Source organism: Bubalus bubalis, chromosome 7 (genome assembly GCF_019923935.1).
Source record: "Bubalus bubalis isolate 160015118507 breed Murrah chromosome 7, NDDB_SH_1, whole genome shotgun sequence".
NCBI lineage: Eukaryota > Metazoa > Chordata > Mammalia > Artiodactyla > Bovidae > Bubalus > Bubalus bubalis.
This window is the reverse complement of record NC_059163.1, coordinates 99,241,745-99,253,482: the sequence shown is the minus strand read 5'-3', so window position 1 is coordinate 99,253,482 and position 11,738 is coordinate 99,241,745.

Genomic DNA, 11,738 nt, shown 5'->3' with positions numbered 1-11,738 from the left:
CAGTATTTGGTAATTAAGTATTCGGAGTATAATTATAGCAAATAAATGAGAATTGACCATAATGAATTTAATTTAAATGACAAATACAGGGTGTTAGGGTGGGACTACATAGTTAACACCTAATTCAATCAGAGAATCAAGAAATGTCACCATTAAGAAGCTAGTACTTGAAGCATGAGCAATATTATGGCACTGAAATTTTGGAAAAGAAGCTCTAGAAGTACAGAGAGATGTGGTGGTCTGGCTAAACCAGAGCACAGTCGGAAGAAAGAAGAGAGGGAGAAAAAATGAGGCTGGCAGGCAACAGGAAGTTAGTTCTTCATTTCCAGTGTGGGCCACTTTAAGAGAAATTCGGGATTTATCCTGAGGGCATGGGAAGGAATTGATGAATTTTCTGTGGAACTAAGGCTTGGCCAGGTTTTCCTGACTCTTATTATCCTTGTCCGCCTCGATCGTTTTAAACACATAAAATAGGTAGGAATTAGGAGAATTGAGATTCCTTGAGAATTTAATTCTGAAATTGGTAACAAAAGCACATCTCAGATGATCTAAGTCCCTTCCAGAAAGGAAATTAAAGGAATTACTGACTGACTCTAGAATCAAATTGTAAATAAGATTACTCTCTCCTGGAAAATCCCATGGATGGAGGAGCCTGGTGGGCTGCCGTCTATGGGGTCGCACAGAGTCGGACACGACTGAAGCGATTTAGCAGCAGCAGCAGCAGCAACAACTTACTTGTAAAATAAAAGAGCAAATAAATTAAGAAACTATTCATTTCAGTGTCTTAAAAGGTTACTTTTAAGCTAAAGAGAGTAGTTGTCTTTTCAAATTTAGAATGTAACAAAATTTTGTTAAAAAAAAAAAAAAACTTCTGAGTATGTTTCCTAAGCTATTCATCTTTGCTGTAATCTAAGATCTATTCTATAGCTTGAAAACCATAACTGTTTTCCCTAATTTAAAAACATTTTATTAAGGTAAAATATATTCAATAAAATTCACCCATTTTAAGTGCACAGTTGTTGAAATCCACAGCAATCAAGACTGAGAACATTTTTCATCATCTTAGAAGAGTCCTCTGGTAGAAAGTTTCAATCCATTCTTTCTTCCTACCTTGGGGCCAAGTCAACACTGATCTGCTTTCTAAAATAATAGGCTTGCTTTGTTTGGAATTTCACATAAAGGAGATCACACAGTATGTGGTCTTTTGTACCTGTAAAATTTTAGATCTCATCGGTCATTGAAGTTTTATGCAAAAATTTTCAGTCTTTTTTTTCTCTGTGCACTTTATTTTGGATAGTCGTCATTGGTGTCTTCAAGTTTTACTGATTTTTTTCTTCAATTTCAAATGATTTTTAATACCATACTGTAGTGTATTTTTAATTTCAGATACTATAGTTTTTAATCTCTAAAATTTGTTTGGATTTTTATACCTTGTAACTTTGTACATATTATTTTCATGTCTTTTTATATCTATGAATATAATTGCATGCTTTATACCAGTTCTTTTAAGATCTTTGACAATTCTATTATTTCTGCCATTTGTGTTTCTATTATATTGATTTTTTTTTCTGGCATTTTCTTGCTTGTTTGCATGGCTGGTTATTTTTACATGGGCTCCAGACATTGTGAACTTTACATTATTGAGTGCTCGATTTTTCCCCCTTTAAAAAGTATTGGATTATCTCATAGTATGTGTTACATTGTTTGAGAATCAGATCATTTTGAGACTTACTTTATGAGCTTTGTCCTATTGAGTCCAGAATAGCCTTTTCTCATGGGGATAATTCTTACTTCTTACTAAATATTGCCCTTTTGAGGGCTGTATCTGGTGCCCTGTGTACTATGAGGTCTCTCTGCTATGGCTGCGGGAAACACAAACTGCTTCTAGTGTCAACTCAAAACACTGTTCTATTTACTGCTTTCCCTATGTTTTTCCCTGGGTCCTGGAGAGTTTTATCTGACACAGGTAAATATAAAAGTTCCATGGGATCCCTTTACAGATGCTGGGAAGTCTCTCTGCAGGCAGCTTCCTTTTCTTTGATACTCTGCCCCACAAATGCTATTCACCTTGGTTTCCCTGAACTCTGATCTCTGTCTCTTTAATTCAGTGAGACCACTAGTCTCTATGTAAAATCTCCCTCCTTGCTCCTGGACCAGGACACTGCCTCCAGGAAGTAAGCTTGTGAAACCATAGGATTCATCTAGTTTGTTTCTCCTTTCTGGATCTCAATCTGTACAGCCTGCTATCCAGCCTTCAAAAACTCATGTTTCATAAACTTTATTGATTATTCTAGTTGTTTATAGCAAAAAAGAAGGCAATTCTCATAATAAGTAGTCCTTTTCAAGCAAGAAAATAAGAAGAAATATTAAATTATACTATCTTTTGTGTTTACCAACCTAATTACCTTTACTGGTTCTCTTTAGTTTTTTTTTTTTAATAGATTAAAATTACTGTCTGGTGTCACTAGCTTTCTTTCTGAAGCATTTTCTGTAATATTTCTTAAGGCAAATTTGCAACAAACTCTCAGTTTTTATCTGAGAGTGTCCACTCTGTCTTCTGTTTTGAGGGATAATTTTGCTAAATAAAAGATTCTTGGTTGACAGATTTTACTTTCAGCTCTTTGAGTACGTCATCCTACGGCTGCCTGGACTTCACTGTTTCCAATGAGAAGTCAGCCAGTAATCTTACTGGGCTTTCCTTATATGTGATGAGTCATTTTTCTTTTACAGTTTACAAGATTTTCTCTACTTCTGGCTTTCAACATTTTTACTGTAATGTATCTGACTATGGATCTCATTGAATTTATTCTATTTGGAAATCATTGAGCTTCTTATATGTATAGATTCATGTTTATCATCAAACTTAGTAATTTTTTGCCATTACTATTTTTTTTCATTGTGCTTCTCCCTCCTCTCCTTTTGGTACTTCAATTACATATATGTTGGTGCACTTAAAAGCATTCCTAATGTCTCTAAAATTATGTTCATTTTTCTTCATCCTATTTTTTCTCTATTTTTCGTATCATGTAATCTCTTGATCTTCCTTCAAGATCACTGAATCTTCCTTCTGTCAGTTCAAATGTATTGTTGAAGCCTTCTACTATTAATAGTAACCATATTCATCAACTCCAGAAATTCCACTTTGTTCTTTTTCATAACTCCTGTGTCTTCACTGGTATTTTCTATTTGATGAAACATCATCATATCTTCCTTCAATTCTTTAGGCATGGTTTCTTTTGGTTCTTTGAACATAATAATCATGGCTGTTTTAAAGCCTGTCATTTTCTATTGCTTTATTTTTTTCTTGTTTATGGGTCATACTTTTCTAGGGTTGTTTTGCATATCTCAAAATATTTTTGTTGAAAATTATACATTTTAGAAAACATATTGTAACAAGTATAGGTACTGATTCCTCCAAACCTGGGTGTTCTTCCTCTTTGCTTGATGGTTTATGTGTTTAATGACTTGGCTCAACTAATTCTGACAAGTTTATTTTGTTTGCAGTATGCAGTGTGTGTTGTCCTGGCTCAGATTTTTCCCCTTACATTAATCTTCTAGTCTGACTACATAGGAATAACCCCTTGGTTGGCTTAAATCACTTATTGATCAAAGGTTATGCTTAAGTCTTCTTAATCAGTTTTATTTTTACCCTTTACTACTGAGTACACATGTGGCTTGGGCTGCTATCATGGTTCAGAGATTTTACAGGTTCTGCCCTATATTTAGCCAAGGACTATAAGATTAGTTGGGCTTTCCTTGTGGCTCAGCTGATAAAGAATCCACCTGCAATGTGGGAGACCTGGGTTCAATCCTTGTGTTGGGAAGATCCCCTGGAGAACGTAAAGGCTACCCACTCCAGTATTCTGGCCTGGAGAATCCCATGGACTGTATAGTCCATGGGGTCACAAGGAGTCAGACATGACTGAGTGATTTTCACTTTACTTTCATAAGATTAGAGGCTCTTCCTCTGATCCCCTCTGAGATGGTACAACCTTGGGCATGCATAGAGTCTTCAGACTGCCAGGAAGGAAAGTAATTTTATTTTTAAATCTGGCTTTCTAGGTGTTGCCCCTAGGTTAGAGCAGCTAAGGGTTTGATTAGTGTTTAGTCAGAGGTTCTCTTTAAGCCCCTTTTCCTAGTAAGGCTTCTACCCTGTGTTAATGGATGGGTCTTTGTGTAGCACTGGGAATGACCTCAAGCCTCCCCAGCACTCTGCTCAGTTCCTGAGCGAGTGTGGCCTAGTGTATGAGTATACCGTCCCCTAGCTCAGGTGTGACTGTGATCACAGGAGGACTCCTTTTAAGCTATCTCTTTTCCTGATTCTTCTTTTAAATTTCTGGCTGTTCTGCCATTTTGCTTGTATCATGGAGTTAGCAGCTTTCTCTTGCTCTCTGCCAAGATCTCTGTTGCTTTCAACAATGTCATTAGGCAGGAGTTCTCTATTCTCTGTTTCAATATAGTCAATCTCCTCAAGCAGAACTTTGGAGCGTTTGATCTTTATGCCCTGCCTTTCTCACCAGGAAAGGCATCTATACACCACTGCACCAAACCTGTGGGCAGGGGGCATACTTTTCCCAGAGTAATACCCCCTGGACACTGGGGAAGTGGTAGCCCTTGGTCTTCTCAGTTGGTCCCTCCTATAATGGAATCTTCAGTCCATGAGTAAAATGGGATAGGAGTGTCCCAAGTGCCAGTGTTCATGGGTTGCCAAATAAGAAATAGACAGTTCCTTCTAAGAGTACGAGAGAGGTGGGGGAAGAGAGACTCAGACCTCTCAGCTGCATCTACCAGGAATACAGCTCCTGACATGAGACTGAGGGGAAAGAGGATGAGAAATGCTGGCAGTATGTTCTTTCTCAAGTGAAAAACTAGCAGTTGAGGGAGAAGGAGTCCCAGTCTTTCTTCTTGGTGGCACATGACCAATGTAGAACTCTCGTAACACAAAGCACTGGGGATAACAGGATGGGCAAGGGAGCAGGTTAGGACTCAAATGCCACAGACCCTCACTGTTCATAACAACATAGAATAGATCTTCCTGAATGAAAATTTCTCTACTTGCTGTATGCCCTTATGACAATGTATGGAGAATTTAAATGATTGCTTTTAAAAAATATATTCAACAGTTACTCATCTGGAGTTTCATTAATCCCTTTAACTCTGCTATTCCAAAAGTCTTATTTAGATATACTTCTTTATTTCCCAGAATTTGATCATTTTTCACCTGAAAAATTTTAAACTTTTCCCATTTAATTTTCTTGTCTTCCCAGAGCCTCAATCTTGCCAGTTGTTCAGTTAAAACAGTTTTCATTTTGAAAATAAAATAAGACTAAACTAAATAAATAATTTCCTTTTTTTCTTGCAATTCCTCCATGTCACTGCTGCTGCAGAAGATTAAAGTAACTTTTCCTTTCTATTTCTTCTCCATCCCTTCATTCATACCTTCTTTACTTCCAACATTTTCACAATTCTCTCCAAAATTTTATTTGTAGCTATTTCCCCTTTCCTATCAAAGACACACTAGCCCTACCATGTCATTTTTTTTAAGTGAAAAATAATTTCTCCCTCTGCAATAAGATTAAAGATGTTAATTTATGTAAAGTATTTAGAAGAGTAACTGGCATATGGTAAGTAGACAAAATATATAAAATAATTTTTATTTTTAGTGAAAGGCTAAAGCAGAGTCCTAGAAGTTGGAACTAGAATTGGCTTTAACTTTCAGCTATTTCCAAACTCTGCATTTTATGGATGGGACATCTATAAAGAAATAAATGATTTACCCAAGACTTCAGATCAAATACATACATAGATATTATCTCATTTGTTGCTTACAATGACCCTGGGAAGTAGGTTGATTGGGTAACATTATCTGAGGCACACAGAAGTTAATGACTTGCCTAAGCTACCATTAAGTAAGGACAAGACCAAAACGAGAGCCAGATCTCCTGATGAGCATTTGCACAGGCTCACCTAACATGTTTTTTGCCATCTGCACCACCAGGAAGCTCTTCCCTGGTGGCTCAGATGGTAAAGAATCTGCCAGCAATGTGGGAGACCTGGGTTCGATCCCTGGGTCAGGAAGATCCCCTGGAGAAGGAAATGGCAACCTTTTCCAATATTCTTGCCTTGAGAATCCCATAAACAGAGGAAGCTGGCAGCCTACAGTCCATGGAGTTGCAAAGAGTCAGACAGGACTGAGCGACTAACATTTTCACTTTCACCTAACATGTTACTGAGTTCATTTTGGATATTAAAAAATGCAATTTAATAGTCCTCTAGAATTTACTAAGGGTTTTCACATAATGTATCCCATTTGCTCTAACAAGTGATGGCACAGGTATTGCAACATGAACAAAGGAATGTGATAGTCCTCACAGAGATTAGAAGTCAGGGTGCACAGCTAGTAAGATGTAAAGCCGAGAGCCCAGGTCTTCTCGCCCCAAGGTCAGAGTCTTACCTCTCCACCAGGCTGCCTTAGCACAGCTCTCAGGATATTCATCTTATCTTCCTAACACAGAGAACCCTCCTACTTTACATTAATAGCTCCATTCAGTCAGGTGTCTTCATAAAATAAATTATGCACTTTTGTTCTGCAGCTAAGATTTTTAAATTTCAGGAAGCAATTTCATATTACTTCAATCTTTTTTTTTTTCCATTCATTTCTGAATTACCCAGGTGGGTCATTTAAAACTTGAGACCTTTACAGTTCTTCCATCTATTTGTCCTCTGGGTTCACACCGCAGTTTTTGCTAGCAAGATCCTACTCCTTTGTCTTGCTTTCTTTTAGTAAAGAGTATATTACACTCAGACATGTTCACAAACTTTGAGCACTGGCCCACTCGCTCATTTACCAGTCTTATGCCAAACTCCTCAAACGTCAAAAGACATGACAGTTTTTAAATAATAAAATAGTTGCATCTCTTTGAAACATCATAAATCATATAAGTTTTCAGAAATTTTCCTTAAAGTTATAAAAGTAGAAAAAGGCAAATAATATCTTCTCATAGATTAAAATATATTAATATTAATATTTTTCCAAAATAAACAGTCTTCAACCTCAATTAGGGTAATTAACTCCTGCTTCTGTATGCAGTGAAAACTAATTTTTCTCACATTAGGTCTTACTATGTTTGGATGCATTTTCTACAAATAAAAATAGCTTACTTACAGTATCTTCCTATATGATAATTAAAATTTTATTAACTATTTAAAACAGGAAAATAGTTTTTTTTCCTATGTTCAATTTCAAAAAGATTATATATTTCTTCTAAAATATTATTAAAATGCAGAAAATAAAGAAGAGATGAATAATCATCTGAAATATCACATTGATAACCACAATTAAAATTTTAAAAACATGTTTTCAGATATGAAATAATTTTTAATGTTCTTTTGTAACTTTTTTTTCATTCACCAGTGCCCATGCTAATGTTTCTATGTCAATACATATAGACACATGGAATCTTTTCTCTTGGTTTTTAAATTTGGGGGAGTAGGGTACTTGGTTTATTTTTTACAACAAATGTAGAATTTTAATAATGTATCTCCGTATAAGGCACTCTTATCATTGGTAATTACAAGGTCTAGTCTTAGTTTATATTATCTTTACCTTCTTTCTCAATCCTTGGTCCCTTCCACCCCTCTTACACATATACTACCTATAATAAATGTGACATACACCTTTGAATATCTGTGTATCCTTTGTAGACATATATATATATATATATATATATATAAATAGATGAACACATGTTAGTATATTAAACTAGCAAATAACAATATACACAAAGTACACTAACACAGCTGAATGCAGCAAGCCACATAGGAATAGATTATTATTCATCATCCCCTTTCACATGCTTTTCTTTTAGACCCATTTTGGCCACAGGCACCATCTTGAAAGTGCTATCTGCATGATTCTGCCTCATCATTGTACAAAGAAAGCAAACACAAGACCGAGAGTACAAGGAATCTTTCTCTGGAACCTCTACATTCTGTTCAAAACCTGAAACTGCTTCTCCATTTGCAATCTGTGACCATGTGTCTCTGTTCTTCTCCCTTTCAATTGTTTTCTATCTTTCATCACACCTCTTTCCACAAGATAACATTCTTCTTATTTCAAAGCAATGATATATATTTTATAGTAGCATTTTTAATGCATTAGAAATTTAACATGTCTTTTAAAGATGATATTGGTATTTTTATTATCATTATTATTGCCAATGATGAAGTTCTCATAAAATTGTAAAGCTCTGGAGTGGACTATCTCAATCTTACTTTTCCCATGAGCCTTGTTACTGTTAATACATGAATCTGGAGAAATGTTATTTATTTCAAGAGCACATATATTTCCCTAGGGATGGGTCTCTACCTATTGCCTTAAGCACACATGTCCCTTGAGGATCTGTGGTATTCATAGGAGTGAAATTGCTGGGTAATTGGTTATATGAGTATATAATTTAACTACACACTGACAGATTTCTCTTCAGAATCACTGTACCAGTTCATATTTCCACCAATGTCTTCCCTATATCATGGTTTTAACAACTACATGACATTTCATATTATGGAAGGAAGCATTATAATTCACCTCACCGTTCTTTTACTTTTGAATCTTTTTGTTATTTCTACTTTTGGATATATTATATTAAAACTCATAGATACATATCCTTCTATAGAAAGATTTGTGCCATGTTTTGACCATTTTTTAAAGACAATTTCTTAAAAATGTGGAAATAGTACAAGATAAAATAACAAGCATATAATGCTTTGGAGGCATATTGGCTAATTGCTTTCAAGAAAGCTTGTACCAATTATAGTCCCTTTCAGAAATCCCTCATATGTTTGTTCGTTTACAAAATATTTATTAAGTGCTAGTATTTTTCAGGTACTATTTGGGGCCCTGGCCATTAGACACAGAATGATTCTCCATTCCTTAGGGGAGGAGGAATTGTGGGAGAAGAAGGAAGCTAAGAGAGAAAATGATCTGTTAGGAACTAGCTTCAGGCTGTCCCCATAGGAAGCTCTGTTAGATAAATTACAGCATAGAAACAGTCCTACTTGAAGCAGGAGGTTAGGCCGTACGTAATCTGTGTCTCCTGAGGTGGAGGATGGGGAGTGGGCTGAGCAGAGAAGCTCTCCTTTTGGTCAAATCCAACTCTCCATCAAAGGGGCAGCTGTGCTTTGTCAGCTGCCACCACTCACACCGGCAAGGGTGGCAGGGAGTCGGGGGTGGGATCAGCTACCTGTGACAGGGATCCGAGGGAGGTACAACCTGTCTGTGGGTAAGAACTGGACAAAGGCTAAAGCCTCAATTATCTTTTTAAGTTAAGGACTCTTGAGGCCCTCCCTTTCAATATGAAGGAGGATGAAGAGACTCAGTTTTCATTTCTTCATCTCATTTACCTTCTAACAAATAACTTCACAATGGTAGGGTCTACCCAAGTCATCCCCATAGCTGTTTGTCGGTGCTACAACCCACAGTGAAGATCTGAAACAACCAGGAGAAAATTTAGAAGCCTCCTTCTCTTTCTTTCAGTGTAGATAATATTCATCTCATCTTAGGTAAAAAGTAATGTGTAGCTTGCCTACTTCTTCAGGCCAAAATTTAATCTTATTTCCACCAGATGTGCTCAATAAATGAAGACAGGAAATAACATCTCTCCATTTCCAGGTAAGAGAAGATGAGTGAGACTGTTGGGTGCACATGAGGCAGAAACCATCATCACAACCAGAGTGACCAATCATTTGGGTTTGCCGAGGACTGAAGGGTTTCCCCGGAAAGGACACAGAAATTTCAGCATTAAAACTGGAATCATCCCAGGCAAATCAAAACATGTGGTCATCCTAAGTCCAAATAACAAATTCAAATTTTACCAGTATCTGTGGTTAAAAATTGCAATTTTCCACTTTCTTCTTCAACAGAGTTTATAATATCCTTTGAGTTCACTGTACCTGTGTAGTTTATGAAGTCAAAAGAAATTGATCCAAAATTTCATGTTTCTCACATGAATTACTAAAGATTTACTCTTAAGCAAGAATCTCTTTTTAAAAAATCTTTTTCAGAGCTACAAATATTGCCAAATGTTAGAAGAAATCAAAGGCAAAAAGAAGCTTAAGAGGTATGCTGCTGCTGCTGCTAAATCGCTTCAGTCGTGTTGGACTTTGTGCGACCCCATAGTCGGCAGCCCACCAGGCTCCCCCGTCCCTGGGATTCTCCAGGCAAGAACCCTGGAGTTGGTTGCCATTTCCTTCTCCAGTGCATGAAAGTGAAAAGTGAAAGTGAAGTCTCTCAGTCGTGTCTAACTCTTTGCGACCCCATGGACTGCAGCCCATCAGGCTCCTCCATCCATGGGATTTTCCAGGCAAGAGTACTGGAGTGGGGTGCCATCACCTTCTCCGTTAAGAGGTATCAGATCAGTCACTCAATCGTGTCCGACTCCCTGCGACCCCATGAATCGCAGCACGCCAGGCCTCCCTGTCCATCACCAACTCCCGGAGTTCACTGGGACTCACATCCATCGAGTCAGTGATGCCATCCAGCCATCTCATCCTCTGTCGTCCCCTTCTCCTCCTGCCCCCAATCCCTCCCAGCATCAGAGTCTTTTCCAATGAGTCAACTCTTCACCTGAGGTGGCCAAAGTACTGGAGTTTCAGCTTTAGCATCATTCCTTCCAAAGAAATCCCAGGGCTGGTCTCCTTCAGAATGGACTATATAACTTAAAATTTAGAGGTTTCATTCTAAATGAATGACAGCAAGTCAAAGAGCTTGCTTTAGTTTCTAGGTTTTTACAAATCCACATTCTCAGACTACAAGGGGGTTTTATAAAGGCATCCCAACTCAAATGTCAATGTTCAGTCATTTCATCTGTCAGTCTCCTTCACCATGCGGATGCGCAGGGAAATTGTGGATAGACAAAAAGCTAGAAAAAGATAGCAAGGAGAAGAGAAACTAGAGAAGAGAGATGAACCAAGCAAGCTGAGGTGGGCTGGAAGAAATATTTTTAGGAAGAAAAATACCAAAGGGTGAATTCCAAGTTCACTTTTCTCTCAGTAAAGTTTTCTATCACCACCTCCAATGAAGTCTTTTCTACATGTAAATGTTGTGTAGCTTACATCTTATAGGAACTAAGAAACAGGGTTTTGTTTCAGTCCAAGGTTGACAGAGTCTGATAGAAGGACAACTGGGAGAGCATAAAACACTGTTCTCACAACTGCAATACTTCACTGGACACAAGGCTCTGAGCCAGAGATCACCAGACTCGACTGAGCAACTGAACTGAACTGAGCTGAAAGGTTTCCCAGGTGGCGGCAGTAGTAAAGAACCTGCTTGTCAATTCAGGAGACATAAAAGATGTGGGTTTGATCCCTGGGTTTGGAAGGTTCCCTGGAGGAGGGCATGGCAACCCACTCCAGTATTCTTGCCAGGAGAATCCCATGGACAGAGGATTCTGGCAGGCTACAGTCCATGGGGTCGCAAAGAGTCGGACATGACTGAAGCAACTTAGCTATCAAATGAAGGTTCGGAACACTCTTACTTGGATGTTAAGGGGAAAGATGATTATATTAGCTGGCATCTGGACAACACTTGTAGACTTTATGGCTCCCTAACACCCAGGCGAAATTCATCCTAAGTGCCTTATCGGTTAAGTCCAAGCTTAACCACATCTGCAGGCACCAATTTTTGCTACCACCAGGATATCAGACAAGACAGCCTCTGCGTGCATGATCTTTGTCACTAT